This window comes from Lutra lutra, chromosome 4 (genome assembly GCF_902655055.1).
Source record: "Lutra lutra chromosome 4, mLutLut1.2, whole genome shotgun sequence".
NCBI classification, from domain to species: Eukaryota; Metazoa; Chordata; class Mammalia; order Carnivora; family Mustelidae; genus Lutra; species Lutra lutra.
In genome coordinates, this window is record NC_062281.1 from 98,051,855 (window position 1) to 98,071,234 (window position 19,380).

General features: G+C 49.4%; 1 protein-coding gene across 2 annotated transcripts in view; it reads right to left on the minus strand.

Moving 5' to 3' along the window:
• VANGL1 (VANGL planar cell polarity protein 1) overlaps positions 1 to 6,727 on the minus strand; it is a 46,723-nt gene extending 39,996 nt beyond the window's left edge. The window contains exon 1 of one of the 2 annotated variants that reach the window (XM_047725700.1): positions 6,570 to 6,727. The gene's annotated coding sequence lies outside the window, so the exon portion shown is untranslated. Of the gene's footprint in view, positions 1 to 5,623; positions 5,788 to 6,569 lie in introns of those variants that run through there. The other variant, XM_047725701.1, reaches the window with a different exon arrangement.
• Positions 6,728 to 19,380: the final 12,653 nt, after the last annotated feature.

The window sequence follows — 19,380 nt, forward strand, 5'->3', positions numbered from 1 at the left end:
GTGCCCTCTGGGGAAAGGCTCTACCCAACTCTACCAGCACCCATGTCCGGGTTCTCCCCAAGTCCTCCCTGTACTCCTCAAAGGGGTGGTCTGTATATGCTGCCACTCCCTCCCTCTCAACTGCCACCCCAATCTTCCTCCCTCAACACTCCACTGAAACAGCTCTAAGTGGGCCACATCCAAAGGTCACACCTTCGTCCTCCTTTCCCTAGACCTTCTGATCCCATTCTGCATTCATCTCTCTCTGTATTTAGCAAGCAGCCACAGGAGAGCACGCTAGGCAATGCTAGGACACAGCAATGACAAGGCGCACATTTGGCGCCCTGCCTGTCTTCCCAGAGCTTCCTGCGGCCGTCCATCCTCTGACAGGATGGTGCTGATGCCACCGCTTCCCCAACACTCCCACCCTCTCTCCCATCAAGTTATCCCTTAAGGCTCAAAACTCATCCATGTTTCCTCTCCATCCATGGACTTACTCTAGTGTAAGCTTGGAGACAGGAGCCACCATTTCCCTACCGCAGCATATGGACGTATTAGGCACTTGACAAACACTGAAAGAGTAAAGCCCCAGTGCGCATCTCCCACTCAGCTGCCTCTTGATCCCCTTGGGATTATCATTATCCCCACCAGTGCTTTCTGGAGTCCTGGCCTATTCTCTCCAGTGTCCTCTGCCGGGGGATACAGTCATCACACCAATCCTGTCCACCCAGCCCCATGCCATGTCTGACACTCTCTCCCAGGATTCCCTCACATCCCACTGTCACTGTCCTCAGGAGCCTCCCCTCACTCTCCTAGAGCTCGGCCACCCACCTCCCCCTGGACAGAGGGCTAACCTGTCACAAAGCCTGCAAGTTTCCCCATGGAATCTGGTCTACAGTCTACGCTGAGCTCAGGCTCCTTCCCCTAAGTCATGCTGCTCCTCTCATAGTTATCAACTCCTGTCCCAGATCTGAGTAAGGATTAAGCAAGAGCAACAGAGGCAAACTGACAATATCCAGAGCAGACTCATTTTAAGGGCCAATGAAAGAGCGTGGATATAGTTAATAGAAACACCCATAGTGAAGCTTATCACTGCAATGATATGTTTATGAGATAGTTCGCTTGTATGCACAAGAAATTAGCAGAACTCAAATAAGGTCAGAGGGACCCGTTATCAGGAATAAAGCAATGACAAGGAATCAGGTCCACCACCTCCAACCCCCGCCCCCAGGGTAATAAATGGACAGGAGGCAGCGCAGGCCTGAACAGAACAGCCACGTAAAGGTGGAAATACGGATCCTAGAATCTGGAACTGTGGGCCCCTGGAGATGACCCACACAGTGCAGCTGGGCAGCTGCCATGGTGATCTTCCACGTCACAATGTGGATGTCACCTCTCTGCTTCAAACCCTTCCGTGGGGTCCCACTACAGTTGGAATACAACACGAAAACCTCCCTTGGGTCCGCAGGGTCCTGCCCACCTGGCCAGCTACACTCCCGTTCTGGGGCTCCAGGCCCATTGAGGCCTGGAGCCCAGTTTAATGACAACGCTGCTTCTCTCAAGAGGCCTTTCCAGATCCTCCAGGTGACGTGGGGCCCGTCACAGCACCCTGGACCACGATCGGCAACATCTGTGCGGTTCCCGGAATGTACCAGATGCTCAGTAACTGTGTGCCGAGGAAGGGTGTCTGTGGCCGACCTCAGGCTGTGGAGGCCACAGAGGCACCATGGGCAGAACCTTGGAGGCTGCCCATCTGCTGTTCTCCGCACTCCAGGAGGGGAGAGCAACGCAGTGATGAGCGGAGCAGTGACGTCAGAACCACCAGCTTTTGGATCACGGGACAGGGTCCTCAGCAGCAACGTTTCTATTCCAGACATGCTAGGGTAGGATTAAGCTATGGTGTCAGTCCCGCTGCTGCCCGATAGCGCCCGGCCCCATGGCCTCCCCCTGCCTTCCTGTCATCCACCACCCTGCACCCTGGCTGTAGCAGCAACTGCAGACACTGCCTGGGCGGGGGTTGCGGGGGGAGCCTGGCGGCAAAAGCCAGCATGGGGCTGGAGCTGGTCAGTTCACATCTCTGCAAAGTTGAGACCAGTGTACCTCTGCTGTGCGGCAGAAGGTCCCAGAGAAGCCCCTTCGCCGCGCTTTATTCAGAACAAAATGACCATCAGTGGCCTCCAAGAGAATCTCTCCCTAAAGTCAGGTTCACCCACATGTAATGTGCCTGACTACTACTTAAAAGAAAAACACAGTGTTCAGAAATCATCTGAGGGAAATAATACGTTACGGTAATGACAGTGGTAAACATTAAGTTAACCTTGGCGAAAAGGAAATTATAAAAACATCAACGGCTCTGCATACAGCTATTAAGTAATTAAGGGAACTCTGGTTTGGAGGGTAGAAAGTTCTCTCTCAAGGGGTACAGGGAGGCACGCTGCATCTCAAGAGCCGCTCCGCTCCTTCTGTGGTGGAGGTTATTTCCAAGGGAAAGAAGGTTCTGGTACTGTTACGTTTAGGTAGACGGTGCTTACTACTTTTTATCATACAGAGAATGCTAAAGCGTTTGCTCCACTAATTATTTTTCCCCATTAATTGTTATTTTTATTATGTGTTGTGGTGGACATTTTTCTCAAGGTACCCCGTTTCGGTTAGAGGGCACCCAAGGGGAACATGTAAACTGAAATAATTTTGTTCACGGTCAGCTCTTCTCGACCAAGGAGAAGCAATGAACAAAAGTTCTGGAGTTAACACCATCACCCTTCAAATCCTGGCTCTGGTGTGTATCAGCTGTATAACCTCAGATCAAGTTGCTTACCCTTGCTGTGCCTGTTTCCCTAACTCTAACAACAGAATTATATTTTACTTAACGGCTTGCAGTGGGTATTACATGAGAGAATTCACAGGCATTGAGAATAGGGCCTTGTATGCAGAAAGCACAACTGTTAGGCATTATTGTTTATCAGTAAAGTGAAGTTAGGAAGGTTATGTGGGTATGGCATGAGACCTCTGTATTTCTTGCATACTCTTAACATGTACTGTTTGGTCAGTACTACTCTATCCTGAACGAATACCATTAACTATAGCTAATCTAGTGACGTCTATTCTGTTCCCTGGGCCTCCTTTTGCTAGTCCCAGGTTGGAAGGGAACACCAGGCAGATCAGAAAAGACTATGTGTTATTGCATTTATCTGGAGGACCTTGGGGTTGTAAGGGAAGGTGGGAAGAAGTATGGCAAGATCTGCAAAACATTTTTTTTTAAGATTTTTTTATTTATTCATTTGACAGATAGAGATCACAAGTAGGCAGAGAGACAGGCAGAGAGAGAGGAGGAAGCAGGCTCCCCGCTGGGCAGACAGCCCAATGTGGGGCTCGATCCCAGGACCCTGGGATCATGACCTGAGCCGAAGGCAGAGGCTTTAACCCACTGAGCCACCCAGGCGCCCCAAGATCTGCAAAACGTTTTGATGAACTTCTGGTCTCTAAACCATAACACGTCATCCAGGTCACTGATACAGGGATCAGAGGGCTTGTGGCATCTGTGACAAATCCAGTGATACTTGTATTACAATAGACCTCTTCTAGAAGAATGATCCTGGGCCACTGTACACAGGCAAAGAAAATGTCAACCTCATTTTACCTGTTTTGCCAATGATTTCAACTCACCTTCCTAGAATAACTGCTCTTGGCTCCAGTCCCTAATTACCTCTGAAACACCCCCAGCAGCTAGGTATAGATTTCCGAAGAGCTGTGAATGCTTAAAGTGTCTGGGGTTCTATCATGCATATCTATTTTCAAGTGACCCCCTTATCCCCTGCTAGATTTTTAAGCTTCAAAAAATAGATTTTACGAGTACTACCTTCTCTGTAAATCCCATGGTGCCAAGTTCAGTGATCACTGTCCAATAAATGGGATTCAGAAAGACCCTGATGGGAGAGCGGCATGCACATTTTCATCAGGCTTCAGGCAAGACCAAATCCACTAGCAAAGACATGGTCCAGCCTCAAATCCACTTACACCTGTCTTTTTTTTTTTTTTTTAAGATTTTATTTATTTGACAGAGATCACAAGTAGGCAGAGAGGCAGGCAGAGAGAGAGAGGGAAGCAGGCTCCCCGCTGACCAAAGAGCCCAATGCAGGGCTAGATCCCAGGACCCCAGGACCATGACCCGAGCCAAAGGCAGAGGCTTTAACCCACTGAGCCACCCAGGCGCCCCTCCACTTACACCTGTCTTGTCCACCTTCTGGAAAATGGCACAGCACGATGCCCACATCACATGTCCGCACACAGCTAGCCCCCTAACCACAGCTAGTTCACTTGACAGAGAGAGTGCCTGGCACTAATAAAAAAACAGACTACAGTTCATCGTGTGCTTACTATATGCTGTGGGCTGTTTAAGTCTTTTGTATGTAATATCTCACTTAATCCTCAGAACACACCATATAAGGAACAACAAGCATTCAGGTCAAGTTACAGTTAAGGAAAGCAAGGTCACAGTAAGCGAAGGATCCAGGGCTTGAACCATGGAAAACGTACAGCAATTCAGCAATTACCAGAACTGTTTATTTACATCTCAGAGGGTAGGCAACAATCACGGACTGCCCCCAAACATACATAACCCACAAAGAATTTTGTAATTCCAACTCCTGCTCACAGGTTCAGCGTCCCAAGCATTGTGGGGCGTCCAGGAGAAAAGAATCAGAAACAGCTGGACCTCCTAAGGGGTTCCCAGCCAAAAGGTACACACTGCCTATTAAAATACAATGCGATACGCGATGCCAGGTCTGAGGCAGTGAGGGTGTGTGTTTGTGTGTGTTAGGGGGATGGAGGAAGAAGATGTTTTTAACCCCACATCTGTTTATTCTTCAGCAGACTGGGGTGACATGGAATTGGGGCTTGTAGGGAAACTCTCCTTTACGGTTCTGTCCTGTTGTTCAAACACCTAAGACAATAAAAACGTCCTGCTTGGTAAGCTGTCCTTACAAACAGGCCATTCCCAAAATTCTTCTCCCATTCTACTTACAAATTAAATTGCAACCGAGTCACACTGCAAAGGCTGTAACAGTGAAAACTTCACACTCTATGTTCCACTAATTACCCTGAGAGACACCAATGTTTGGGAATGCTAAAAGCCCATGGGTAGGTAAAGAGTGTTGTTTCTATGAACTGCAGAATAAAACAGTTTCCTCCCAGAAATCAAAGCCCCAGCTATATCACACTGATTTAATTCAACTCTAAAAACTCTAATTAGTGGTTACATAAAATGACTAATTGCTTTTCCCCGGTTTTAGACAGTTTCTGCCATGTCACTAAAAAGCCTAGGAGCTGTGTAATCAAACAACCCCCCCCCCCCAGGAAGAAGAATGCTAATTAGCATTGTTGATTGGTGACACAAGCTATAATATTTTCCAGCAACTCTGTAAAATTTATAAACATATCAGGGAAAATGCCAGATTCTTTACAGCTTGTTAGCTTTTGGCATAAAGGTCTCAAAATACATGCATTTCCAATCACAGCCCGGTCTAATGGTTTAACAAAATGCACGCGCCAGCCACACAATCATCACAATAAAGCGCTCTGACATCTCTTAACGAGGAGCTAAACGGGCTCACGGGCTCACGACACCTTCCCGGCTGGGCCATTATACCTGGTCTGTAGATGTGAAAACTGAGCAAGAGATTTCTCAGCTTCGAGGCTCACCAGCTCATCTCCTCCAGGCCACGGCTCCGCCCCACGCCTGCCTCCACCGGCGACGCGTTTAAATTTTTATAAAGCTTCACACTTCTCTGGGCGCGTTGCTTGGGGCAGTTCAAAGACAGCAGGAGGAAATGAGGTCCTGCCCGTGGCGAAGGCTGCCCAGGCGCGGAGAGATTTCTTCCAACCGGGGCACCTCGGGCAGAGACTTGCCGGATGTCTTCCGCTCCACCCCGGCGTTTTTTGAAAGTAAACTCCTACCTGCCTGTTGCGCTCTCCCGGGCGCAACCGGACTCGCCCCCCAGGCCTCTGGGGCCGGCTCAATTTTTTAAGCGAGGTGCGAACACAGGCCGGCTCTGTGCCGGTTTCTGACCCAGGCAGGACCCGGCGGCTCCCGGCGCTGGCGGTTACCAGGTCGAGCCCCGCGGCGGGCTGGAAGCCGCGGTGCGCGCCCGGTTCCCGGGGAGCGGAGAGCGGCCCGCCGTCCCCCTCCCCCCACCGCAGGGCCGGTAGGGCCACCCGGTGCCCCGGGAACGTCGGCCACTCCCCGCCGGCCGGCCGGAACGCGCACGCCGGGGCGCACCCCAAAGTGCGGCCGGGGCAGCAGGCGGCGGCCGAGGCGCGGGGAGGGAGTGCCGGGGTAGTGGGGCGCAACAGCGAACGCGGGGCAGGCAGGGGCCGGGGCAAGAGAGGCGCACCTCGCAGGCTTGGGAAAGGAGTGGGATCCCGGGAGGCACGGTAGGGGTGTGGTGCGGAGGCGAGGAGCCGGCTCCCGGCCCGAGGCTAGGAGGGCGGGGACCAGGGGTCCCAGTGCGGGGTAGGGGGTGCGGGGACTCCGCGGCGGGGGCGTCTCTGCGCCCGCGGTATGCACCCCGCGCCCGGCCTCCCACGGGACTCACCTCTGCGCCGGTCGTGCGGGCTCCGTGGCCCGCGCTCTCGGCTCACAGCGGTCCGGGCTCTGCGGCCTGCGCTGGGCTCCCTTAGAGGCAGAGCCCCGCCGCCGCCGCCGCTGCACTGCCGCTTTCCGCTTCCTGTCCCGGCGCCGCCCCGCAGCCCGAGCCCAGCCCTGCGAGCCCGGCGCGGCCGCGAGCCAAGAGCAGCGAGCGCGGCCGGCCCCGCCGCGGGCCCAGCCCACCTGCAGCGGAGGGCGGGGCCTGCCGGCGTCTCCCCGCCCCCGCCCCCCACCCCTGTCTCCCCACAGCTTAGGCGCGCTCACAGCCACACACGCTCGTACACACATGCACACACAGACCCCGGGACTCACCACACACACATTCAGACATAGTTAACACATGGCCCGGGATCGACCCCGCCCTGCACCCCAGCATACTTGCACCCTCAAACGCGTGTACGCAAGCACACACACACACACACACACACACACACACACACACACAATCATGCACATAATCCAAGCCTGTTTGCCTTCACCGGAGACCTACATACGTTCATACAGCCCAGGGACCAGACCCCCCATCCACACACACATATACACACACATTCCTAGAACTGAACTACAAATATTCATATACACCCACACCGCAACCAATGTACATTATGCACACTTAAACTCACACACAGCCCGGGAAATGACCCCACAAATAACCACACACACCCAGACCCCCAGAGCCACCACTCCCCCTTGTCCTCCTCTAACAGAGCAATCACTGCGGCCACCCCCCCCACCACCTCGTTTTTCTGGAAACTGCTGGAAGAACACACCTCTGAAGGCAGTCAGGCAACCCCAGGTTTCAGTCCTGATTTAACAGGGTGGGCTTCCATCTTTGAGTCTCTGTTTCCCTGTCCAAAAAGTGAGGGGCTAAGAATGGCAACCTTGCAGGCTCCAGGTGAAGAGTATGGGCAGTGGCTGGTGCCCAGTAAGCAAGCACTGAACAGTTGTCAACTGTTTCTATGAATGTTTGCTTTCTTCTTACTTAGTTGTCTTGTGTGGGTAGGGCTAGGGATCCCTGTGGAAAGTCTGGAATCTGGCTGGAACCCAAAGCTGCTTACATGATGAGCTCTCTTGTAGAGGCATGCCTAACCAAGTACTGTGGGCAGTTGGTGTGGGGAAACACACACCCACCCTGAGCTAGCCTTAGTTGGGGAACTTGAGCTCCCAAAGCTGTCACTGGCCCCTCACCATCGCTCTCCCCCATCCCTGTAGTCCCCATGGTCTCTCCTATATGTTGTAATTCTTCAGAGGACATCACATGTTTAATGTGCCAACCTTGACCCCCACCCCCAGCCTGCCACCAGCTTCCTCTTCTCACTCTTGGCAGTTCAGGACATCTGCCCACCCCTCATCAATCCGTCACCTGTCTCCAGGGGGCAGGGGCTGCTGACTTGAGCAGCCAGCTTCCGAAGGGTAAATCCAGTGGTCCAGCCACTATGCTCAGATGCAGAAATATAGAGCTTTATTTTTTAAAACGTGTCTTTCATCTTTAAAATGCAGACCCTTCAAGGTTACAACAGGCCAGGGATTTCCGTTTCTAGTTATGAGGCTCCTGAATAGTCCCCGTGAAATACACAGATCCTCATTAAATCTTGATAGGAACTGACTCGAATTCACTGTAGCCTATGAAATCTAGACACCTCACCATGTGCTTTTGTGGGAAAGGGGAACAGTGCAAAATAAACTCTATTTTAAGACAATAAATTCACATTTAAATGCCATCTACTCTGTATTTCAATTTGATAATTTCAAGTATACAAGTGTAAAAGGTAAGAGCTGGAAAACTTTTCCGAAGCTGAAGGATAGTCTGTATAACCTGGAGGCCTGCCCTGGCTCCCATTTTCTACCAGCAAGTGGGTCAGGCTTATTTCGTGCTTGCCTAAAATTGAGTTCTCCAGCTTAACCTGAATTAGTAATGAAGGTAAAATTGTGGGTTCCATCTGCCACTCCATTGTTTCACTTCTCCATTTGTTCCAGTCTAAACTAGGAAAGTGTGGTTCTGTGCTGGGTGCTCTCTCCAGCATGACAATATATGTTTCACAAATTAATGTGTATATTTCTCCCTTCCTGCCCATTCTCATGGGTAGAATTCTACTTACTAAAATTCTCCTGGGTCTGCCAACATCCAGCTCAAATGCCATCTCCTCCCAAAGCCTTCTCTAGTTCTCACAAGCTGAAAACATTCCTCTCCCCTATTTGAATTCACATAGCATTCTGGGTTTCCATACTCACCTTCTTACCTTGTATTGGTTATTCCACTGTCCAATAATGTGTAACTACCACGTCTTATTTATCTTTTTTCCAGCAGAGATCTTTCCACGTAGTTGTTGCTTTAAAACAAACAAACAAAAAAACCCCAAAAAACCCTAGCAAATGAATGCAGAACTATAAAATACAACTTGCCTTTGGGAAGTTAATAATCTTATCAGGGAACAATCTAATTGAAAAGTTTTGACAGATGCACATAAAGAGAGTTAACAACAGAAGAAAATATATAAAATGCTAAATGCACTAAAGGCACACTTTTTAAGAAGTCACTTACCCAGCCTTGAGAATTCTGAATACACCTGAAAAACAGCATTTGGGCCTCTGATCAACAAAATAGACCGTACAAAATCCACTCTTTGAAGTGGACAGACTTTATAAATAGGAGAATCTCTCACACCCTCACATTAGATATTGTTTACACTTTGTTTACAAACCTTTCTAATAAGCTTCATCATCTGATTTCTAATCCCACTGTCAATTAGACACTTAACAACGGAGAGCAGGAGGTGACCTCAGGGGACCCCAGGGTCTGCAAAGGGAAGCTTGTTTAACTCCTAAATGCCAGTTACCTCTCTTGGCACACTGTCACATCACAGAATAATAGCGATGAGCCTGAGTTATAAAGGCTAGATGGATATTCTGTATACAGTAGTCTAAGAAGACAGGAAAAATTGAAAAAAAATATTGGAAGGATTTCCATCCAAAATGTTTGAAATGTTATAAAGTGCTGATTCTTTAAAAGGAAATGTTCTGTGAAGGCCACGTATGGAAAAGCTACGTATTATTTTGGTTAACAATGCCAGTGACGGGATGCTAAAATATGGGTTATTAGTGTCTAAGTAGAGAGTCACAGGGGACTGGATGGCAGTCATGGTCAACTTGTCCTTACCTTGAGGAAAGAAAGAAGTAGCATGAGCAGAGGGGGATGACAAGGCTGGAACAGGGATTGGCTATCTCAAGTGCTTAATAAATACGAGTTGAATAAATGGGTAAATAGTATTTCTGTTTGGAGTATGGCTAGGGGTGTGGAGAGAAGAGTATCTGAGATATGGTCAAGGGCAGTGGCAGAGCAGTTGGGCTCAAGATAAGCACTCATACTGAGACACAGAGCCTTCCGAACTGAGTGGCCAGATTAGATTTAAACAGGCTAGCAACACGATAAAGTGTTCATTCACCCATCCATTCATTCAAAAGCATACACTGGGTGCCTACTACAAAGCCAGGCAATGTCTGAGCTGTTAGGGATACACAGGTAACACAACAAATATTTCCTGAGTACTTACTACGTGCCAGTCCCTGTTCTAGGCAGACAAAAGCTTCTGCCCTCATAAAGTGTATATTCTAGAGGGGAGAGAGAGATGGACAAATGAGGACCATGTGTATCGGGGTCAGAGGGTACAAGCACTAAGGAGAAAACAAAGCAGGAGAGGAGATAAGGGAGGGGTGAGTGTGTGCCCCTCACTCTCCTGCAGGAGCTCAGGCTGCTGGATTAGGCTGCTACTTACAGCCTTGTAGCCAATATGAGAGCCCTGTGATGGACCCAGGCATGGGATGGGAACTGCGGGTGCAGAGAAAGAAGGGCCAGCTCGGCTTGCAGAAGCAGCAGGGCTTCCCCTGGCCGTGACCCTGGAAGCCGAAGTTGGAGGATGAGTATTTGGCCGATAAAGAGGGAGGAAACATTCTGGGCAAAGGCACAGAAGTGTGGCAGAGCATGTCCAGGAGGCCGTATCAGATGGCGGTGTGCAGCCCTGACGGACTGGTGGAGAGCGGGGCAAGGAGGACGCAGCATGGGACTCCAGATCTGGAGGCCTGAGGGATGCCCGTGCCTGTGGTGTCAGGGGGCAAGGACAGGAAGGCCGAGATGTGGAAACGGCATGCACCATCCAGCAGTGTGGCAAGGGGGGTGGGCATAAGGGAAGGAGCAGGGCTGGGGTGGGCAGGAGAGGGGTGGACACAGCCTGGAAGAGGGAGCAGACACCACGGTTCTGAAGGCTTTATGTGGTGAGCAGGAAGATTGGGCTTTATCTGGTAGGCAATCGGGAGTAGGATGAACCGGTCTGAGGCATGCAGGGTAATTTGCGGAAGGAGTGAAGGCAGGAGGACCGAATGAGGGGTGGTGAGACACAGGGAATCTGAATGACAGATGCCGCCATCCTGGGCAGGTGGGGAGCCAGGAGGAAGAAGTTCAAAGAGGGAAGGGAAGGTCCGTTTTAGGCATGTTTTATGTCAGTACCATCGGGGTGTATAGGGGTAAATGATAACAGAACTTGGTATTTTACAGGTCTTATTTATTCCTCACCGTGTGGGTATTATATCGTCTGCGTTTTACAGAGAAGACGACTCAGGCATAGAAAAGTGGAATATGTTACAGGAGGTCCCACAGCAGCTAAGAAGGGAGGCCAAGCTCTGAACCCAGACTGGCTGACCACAGATGCCCCCTTTAATCCGTGAGCTCTCTGGCTTTCTGGCACTGTGGTTTTAGTACAGGGAGGAGACTGGCTGCAGAAAGGTTTTGGAGATTTGTTGACAATGCAGTAGATAAAGGAGCAAGAAGTGGGTAGAGAAACGCAGACTGAGAGGCAGAGAGATAAGACAGGGACTGGCGGAGGTGAGCAGGTAGGTGACACAGTTGCCCGTTTCGACAGAGGAAGACCTCAAGCTTGTTTATAGGAGAAAAAATCTTAGATTTCGAAATTTCAGAAAGAAAGACTAACCAGGGAGACAGCTGGAAGGACAAGTCTTACGCAGGAGAAGCAGAGGTGAGTGCACAGGTGGGCAGCAGAGGTCAAGGGCATCTGGGTATTCTCCATGAGGTAAGAGGCAGGAAGCTCCAACAGAAACTGGGAAGCTGGGAGATGAAGTCAGGCCAGGGAGAGTAGGCATATGGAAGGCTTCCCAGGGGCCTTTGAGAATCTGATTGCCATTGGGATGGAAACCACAGAAAAATACATATTCCCCAGTTTTTCAAATAATTTGAATGGACTCACATACCCCGAAGGCCTTTGGGGGACCCCAGACGTAGTGAGCGCTCTCTAAAGTCTCTTCTGTGTCTGAGATCTGTCATCTTTAAGGAGTTGAGTGTATGGTGAGGGAAGGACGTGCAGTGGTAACTTGAAAAAGCTACTGGCAGTGAAAAAGCAGACGTGCTCCGTGTGAAGCCACGGGGCCCACAGGAGCCTAACCAAGCAGTCATGGCCACAGACCAAGTGCACTCCTGGCTCCGCAAGTGAGGCCGGGCTCCTGTGCCCACGCCGCAGCTCAGCAGGTCCGGGCAGGTGGGCCCACTCCCAGGCCCTGCAGCTATCATTACCTTGGGGGCTGGGAGGGAGCGAAATGTCAGGTAGGGCTCAGATCTCAGCAGCAGGATCCTCCAGCCTGCAGTCAACCCCTGCAGCTTCGGTGGCCCTGTTATCAGCAGACAGAGAGCGCCAGGGGCAAAGAGCCTGATGGAGACACCAGTCCGCGCACATGGCCTTGGCGCTTCTACGCGTTCCCAGGGCCATTCCACTTACCTGGGCAGTGCAGGGGATCACACGCAGAGCCCACCGTGGGCAGGGCTGAACTGGCTAATAATACCTTCTGGGGCCTGGAAGTTTTCTTCGTCGGTGTTGTTTTTAATCTACGGAGTCATCATCAGTAATTCATTACCTATTTATGAGAAACACGAATAACACCCTGCATACCGCGTTAAGCTAATTACTTGGACGAACACCAGGTGCCATTACTTCCTGAGGGCGAAGCAGCCTCCGGCAATGCAGGCTTGAGCTCAGACCCCTATGGGCTGAGCAGCAGCCACAGGCATGGACAGAAGGCCCCAGCTTCTGGCCCCCACACAGAGCCTCCCCCCGTGTCTTCCTGGGTGCTGCAGAGGGGAGGGGCGGGTTTGGGCAGGGTAGGACACCGCCATTAATCCACCATAGTGACCCAGTCATTATGACTGGGTCACTATGGTGGATTAATGGCTTTTATGGAATACTCCATAAAAGTATTCATCTTGACTTTTTATTTTCTGCAAGTTTCTCTGGAAACTTTGCAGATTTGTGAACAATATAAATGACCAGAGAGAAGAAATTATTTGTTGGTTTTTAAAAATTATTTAGCAGTCATTATAATTGTCATTTTTTATCTCTTATCTCATTTAGTGGTATTTTCCTGGTAATACTATAATGTGGATACTTTACAAAAGCTCAGGCAGGTAAAGGGACATCCCCAAGCTCACGAGCCGGAGCCTAAACCCAGGCCTTCTGGCTCCCAGTCAGGAATTTCTCACTGTGTTGGTCATAGATCGCTAAGACAGATTTCTTTTTCTTGTTTCTTGATTCCCTCTCCGCTTCTCTAATGATTACTACCCTCCCCATCCTCCACTACTTTTCTTTTTCTCTACCTTTCCTAAAAAAAAAAAAAAAATTCCATTACGGTGATCTTTGTGTTTCTTTCCCACCTTGGTGAGAAACTGAAAGACAAATAAATCATAAATTCCAAGATACAATGAAATTCCTTCTTTTAATTGCAAAAGACCTGAAGTTCTGAAGTCTAATTTATTTTTACATTTTCAGGTCAACAATAACATTTTTGAGGGTGTGTGGGTGGCTCAGTGGATTAAGCCTCTGCCTTTGTCTCAGGTTATGATCTCAGGATCCTGGGATGGAGCCTGCATCCAGCTCTCTGCTCAGCAGGGAGCCTGCCAGGGAGCCTGCTTCCCCCTCTCTCTCTGCCTGCCTCTCTGCCTACTTGTGATCTCTCTGTCAAATAAATAAATACAATCTTAAAATAATAACATTTTCGGCACATGAATGCCCGGTTGTTCCAGCACCATTCGTGGAAAAGTCCATCTTGCTCCACTGCGTTGCTCTTGTGTTTTGGCAGATATGGTTGACTCTATTGACATGATGAGTCTGTTTCTGTCTCGCTAGCCCTTTCCATGGATTACTCTTCCCCAGCCTTGTCGGCGTCTTCCTGGAATCAGTGTAGAATTCTGGACCCAAGATGTTTCTTTCTGTCCCTGGGGATAGAGGGTTTTTCCTTCTACTCTTCTTCCCACAACAACGGTTCTTTGCCTGTCTCCTGGGAGAGGCTTTTCTACCTTCTCCCAGGAGCCATGGATCTAGAAAGTTCACTATCCTTCCCTGAGTGGCTTAGTGCTTTTGCTTCAGAGGAGAAAAGGAGCCAGGGAAGCAAGCGGGGCTTTGTGCCTGTCCCCCTCAGCCTTCTGCTACCTTCTAGCTTCCTGAGTTAGAGAGGAGACTCCGCCAGTCTCCTTCCCTGCCCCCAGTCTTTTTTGGGAGCGCCCAATGTGGGGGTCGTGAAGAACTCGCAACAGAACCGGCTCTGCTGGTGTCTAGGGCCCCCAGCTGTTCTAAACTGACATGCTGACCTTTCCTTGGCCTCCAAGAATTTGTTAACATTTTAGCTTACTTCTTACTCCTTTGTTTGGCAGCCACATCTGTCTCCCACACTCTGCCAGAGGAGAGCCGCTGTGGGTCCCATTTTGCCTTCTGTCCCTCTGTGGAATTTGGTTTACTTGGCGGCCTTGTGAAGTCAGACTTCTCATGGGCTCCATAAAAAATTATAATTCTGGGGGTGCCTGGGTGGCTCAGTGGGTTAAAGTCTCTGCCTTCGGCTCGGGTCATGATCCCAGGGTCCTGGGATCGAACCCCGCATCGGGCTCTCTGCTCAACAGGGAGGCTGCTTCCCTTCCCCTCTCTCTGCCTGCCTCTATGTCTAATTGTGATCACTGTCTGTCAAATAAATAAATAAATAAAATCTTTAAAAAAAATTATAATTCTGTAGCTTATCCAGCTTTTTGTCATCATTAGGGTGGGAACAACATTCTTTCCAGCTTTCTTCATCCTGAGTGGAAGCCTCATTGTCTTATCCTCAGATTCACTCTTTTTCTCAAGAGCCAGAAGAGGAGAGTCCCCCATGTTACACATGGAAAGCTGGGCTTTTAGAGAGATCCTGCTCTCCATTGGTAGGTGATGGCACTGGGACTTCTCCACTACCAGAAGTGTTTGAGGGCTTCATTGGGATGGGGCAGGCAGAAAGCCTGAGGGTACTGGCAGATGAGAGTGCATGGGGAATTGAGGCTGTCCATGGGGTGAGGGCCATAGTACTCATGCCTCCGTCAGAGGCAAGAATCCAGCGATCAACCAAGAACAAAAAGCCTGACCAGGTGGCTTTCTGAAAACTCACTGGCCACGAACTGCCCCACCCAGAGTGAAGGGGCATTGAGATGGTGTGATGAGAGCATCTCCATTGCATTCAGGGGCCAGGCCAATGTCTTGCCCTGTGCCCTCTACTGTCTGTCCCACTGACCTTCACAGCTATGCTCTCCCGGCACACCCAGCCTGCCCCCTCCCCCCACCATGGACCATGCAGACATACTCACCTACTCGCCATTTCTTAAGCATGCCATTCCTTTTCATGACGTTATGGACCTCTTCAAGGTATCCTCTAACTTGCAATGCCTTTCCTCTCCCGCAGAGCTCTTCTCTCCACCTGAGGTTCTGCCAGTCCAGAGCTGAGGATGGGGGAAAGACGTGGGTTGGTGTTGCATATGGGAAATGAAAGAAAGGCTGTGAGTCAGAACTGCAGGAGGAGAGCGCTCCAGCAAAGGTGGGAGACAACTCTGGGGATACTCAAAGGGGAGGGGAGACTGGCAAAAATTAAATTGCTAATTTTATTATAATTTCCAAACAGCTCTGGAGATATGCCTCATCTTTGAGTGCTGATGTTTTGCTCAGATGCAGGTGTCCAGCTACAAATGAGACAGAATTAGCCCAGCAGGGTAACAATGACAGCTCATATTGGGAATCTTCTTGCAGGTGGGCTGTGTTGGGGGGACTGGGTGAGGCTCTCTGGGGTGCAGACCGAGTGAGCTGAGAGGCAGGGCTGAGGCACCTTCGTGAATGCCTTGAGGGCTTGGGGAAGGTCTAATGCCAGAGTGTAAGGAGTCCCACCTTCAGTGATTCAATACTGTTCCCTGTTCTCCAACCCATGTCTTTAAAATGTTAATTTTTCTAAGGGTGATAAGTTTCATTCTTTTGGTTCAATCTTATGTTAATTGCAAAGGCTTTGAATCCATGAGAACTGAGTTCAAATCCTGACTCTACCAATTGCCAAAAATGAGCACTGTCAATCTTTTGTTTTTAGTTCTTAACTCTCTGAATGTCCATTTGCTCACGGGTAAAAGGAGGATAATGATACCCACCTTCCAGATCTATCATAAGGACAACAGAATTGTCTGTTTGTCCATTCACCGAATACTTACTGACCAAGTACCACTCTACATTTAGCAGCAAACAAATTCCTCACCATCATGGAGGTCATGTTCTAGAGCAGGTTAATAAAAAAATAACTAAATAAGGGAGTATAAAGTAGGTCAGATAGTAAGTACTTTGGGGAGCAATAAAATAAGAAGATAGGGATCCTGGGGGAAGGGCCACTATTACAATTTTCTGTAGGGTAGGTGGAAGGCCTCTTTCATGAGGTGAAATTTGGGCAGGGCCTGAAGGAAGTGAGGGAATGAATTTCCAAGATCTCGGGCGGGGGGAGAGTAAACAGAGGTCTGGAGACCCCAGCTTGCTGGGCAAGTGAGGGGGAGTATAGGGAGCCCTGGGTGGCTGCAGCAGCATGAGGAAGCAGGGAGCCATGGGAGAAGTGGGACCAAGAGGCGTCATGTCACACAAGACTCCTGGGCCGTGAACACTACAGCTTTATTAAATGGGAGCCATGATGGCCTGTAAGAGGGCAGAGCCATGGGCTCCTGGGTCCTGCTTGGAGTGTAGACTGCAGGCAGACTGTTTAGAATGCCATTGCAATACAAGGAAATGATGGCTGATCTAACTGTGCAGGCAGTGACAAGTGAGGTTCTGGATAGAAAGTGAATGTGCTGGAGATAGCAATGGACAGGGAGAGGTAGGGCAGCGTTTGGAGAGGGTTCCTCCCACACATGCCCCCATCTAGCTATGGCTGTAGGAGGGTTTAGAGAAGGTTCTGGAAATGAGCGTGGGCTCTGACAACTCCTATCCAGGCTCCAGTATGTGTGCTTCTGCAGGCAATTCCCCAACTTCGATCCCATTTCTTTGTCCATGGAGGAGAAGCTGGACCAGATGATCTAAGGTCTGACATACTGAGGTTCTGTGGCTATCCCATGAACATGCAGATACACTTAGAAGACGAGGTAACACAACCAACTATTAATACCTTGTCTGGGTCCATCTAGCAGTTGTCTACTTGGGGAAGCGAGGGAAGATAGGATGCTTAGAACCCACAAAGGCAGGTGGTGTTACAGCCAGTAAGGGCAGGACTGGGGGCCCACCTGAAGGGACATGACATTTTATTCCTTAGCAGAAGGGGGGCAAAAAATGGGCTTCCCAGCATTGCCTGGAGCTTCTCCGAGTCAGCTGCCCACACTCGCTCACCAGCAGCCTGACCAGCCCAGCAGCTGAGTGACCTCTTCATTTGCAGCTTGAACCTGAAAGCGTCTTCCAAAGAGAAGTGACTGCCTTTACAAAAGGGGGCTGTCTCCCTGCCCAGAAGTGCATCCCACTGTAGCTGCACAATGCAGTATGGGCTTCCGGTTCTGTGATTAACTGACGGAAGGAGTTCTTTGGCCTGAAGGGCACCAGTCTGTGATTAATGGCCTCTCAGAGAGTGTCCTGATTAGGTGGAAGCTTCGCTTAACCAAGAGAAAAATTTAACAGTGCCATTAGCATTTCAAGTTGTTAAAACGGGGTGGGGGACATCTGTGGAATAAATTATCATTAAATAAGGAATTAAAGAAGTCAAATTCAGCAAGAATATAAGTCCAGCCATGGAATAGGGCACGCTGAGATTTCAGTAAACTGGCTGCATACTAACCCCCAATGAGGAACTCATTGCAAAGGTCATGCTGGTAAGAGGTGATGCCCACAAGCAGAGAGTAAAGAGAGCCCTCACTCCAAGGTCATTCACGATAGGGAATAGGATACCACCTCCATTGATCCAAGGAAGGCATAGACAATGAAGGAGGGCATGGTTCTCAAACTCTGCCGTGCATAGGGTCATCTTTCAAACGGCAGACTGCCGTGTCTATCCCCAGAGATCCAGTATACCTGGGGTGTGGCCTGAGGTTTGACATTCTAACAAGCACCTGATTTTGAGTGATCACGGGCCACCCTTGAAAAAACACTGATAGAGGAGGGGAGGGACCAAGGGACCAAGGCACCAAGGAGGCTGGGGAGTAGAGGGGTATTTTGCTGACTATGGACACTGAAGCTTAGAGCTGTATAAAGATCACCAAGGCAGCAGCAAGGTAAGGCTGCTAATTGAGCCTGTGCAGGCTCACCCCTGATGGCCAAGTATTGGGTCCATCCTCCGAAAGGCAGGCAGGGAAGTTGAGAAACTAGGAAGAAGTGAAGGCAGAAGGAGGGTATCTGTGGCTCCACCTGGATAAACAGGGAAGGGAGAAGTGGACAGTTGCTAAACTATATAACATGCCAACATAATTTACAGAGAGAGTATGGCTAATTCTGAAACGAAAGGGGCTTTGTTTCCAGAAGACTCAATAATTAGAATGCTGCTACTGTGCTGGCACTCCCCTGGCTGAATGTGAAAGAACGTTTTGAAACAAGAGTCAAGTCTTACGAAGAGGAAAGCTTGTTGTGGAAGCTTGTAGTTTTAAATGGGAAGATGTATTCAGAGAGGTGGACTTGCCTGGCATTTTCCATTCAGTCTGGCATGGAGGAGAGGTGAGACTGTCAATGTGAGGCTGTGTAAACTCACCAGCCTGTGGTTGGGAGTGAAGCCCCTTTATCTTGTAGGACCCTCCCCTCCGAGGGCTCATCCACTCCACCTGTGTCAACACGGTACTGCAGACAAAGCGGGTGAACAAGGGCCATGGAAGGAAGGAGGGTACGGGCACAACTCCGACTGGGTAGTAAAATCAGCCAGCTTTTCAGTCTGCATCTTGAAAACGATCATTCAGCTGAGATTGCAATTTTGTTTCTCTTGGTTGAAGGAGCAATTTAGAACCCTGGGCAGGTCTACAAAGAAGTATGGAGATCATAAACAAATAGGTATGGAATTCTTGCGGGTGGGTTAGAGTGCATGGGGTTTGTAACAATTCTTGAAATCATTCTGCTGCTTTGTCTGCTTTTCTGTTTTTATGATGTTTGAAATGGGTAAGAGAATCTGAAATGCCACACGTACAAGACTGATTTATTAGTTTACAAAAGTAGCATAATTGCTGAGAATAATTTTCCTTGTTATGTCTGCCGCGACAAGTCTCATGCCGGGAGGAATCCAATATATAAAATTGTGATTGTATTTTCAAATGTCTGAGGAAATATGATTAACATATAAGTGGAGCAAATGTTTAAGAAGGATTTAATCTGTTAAAGTTGTTAGTTGAACATTGATCAAAGAGCCAGTAGAATCGATGTTTTTAATTCTTTTTAATTGCTGGATTGGTAAATAAAACACAATGATTTGTAGGTTGAACTTGAAGG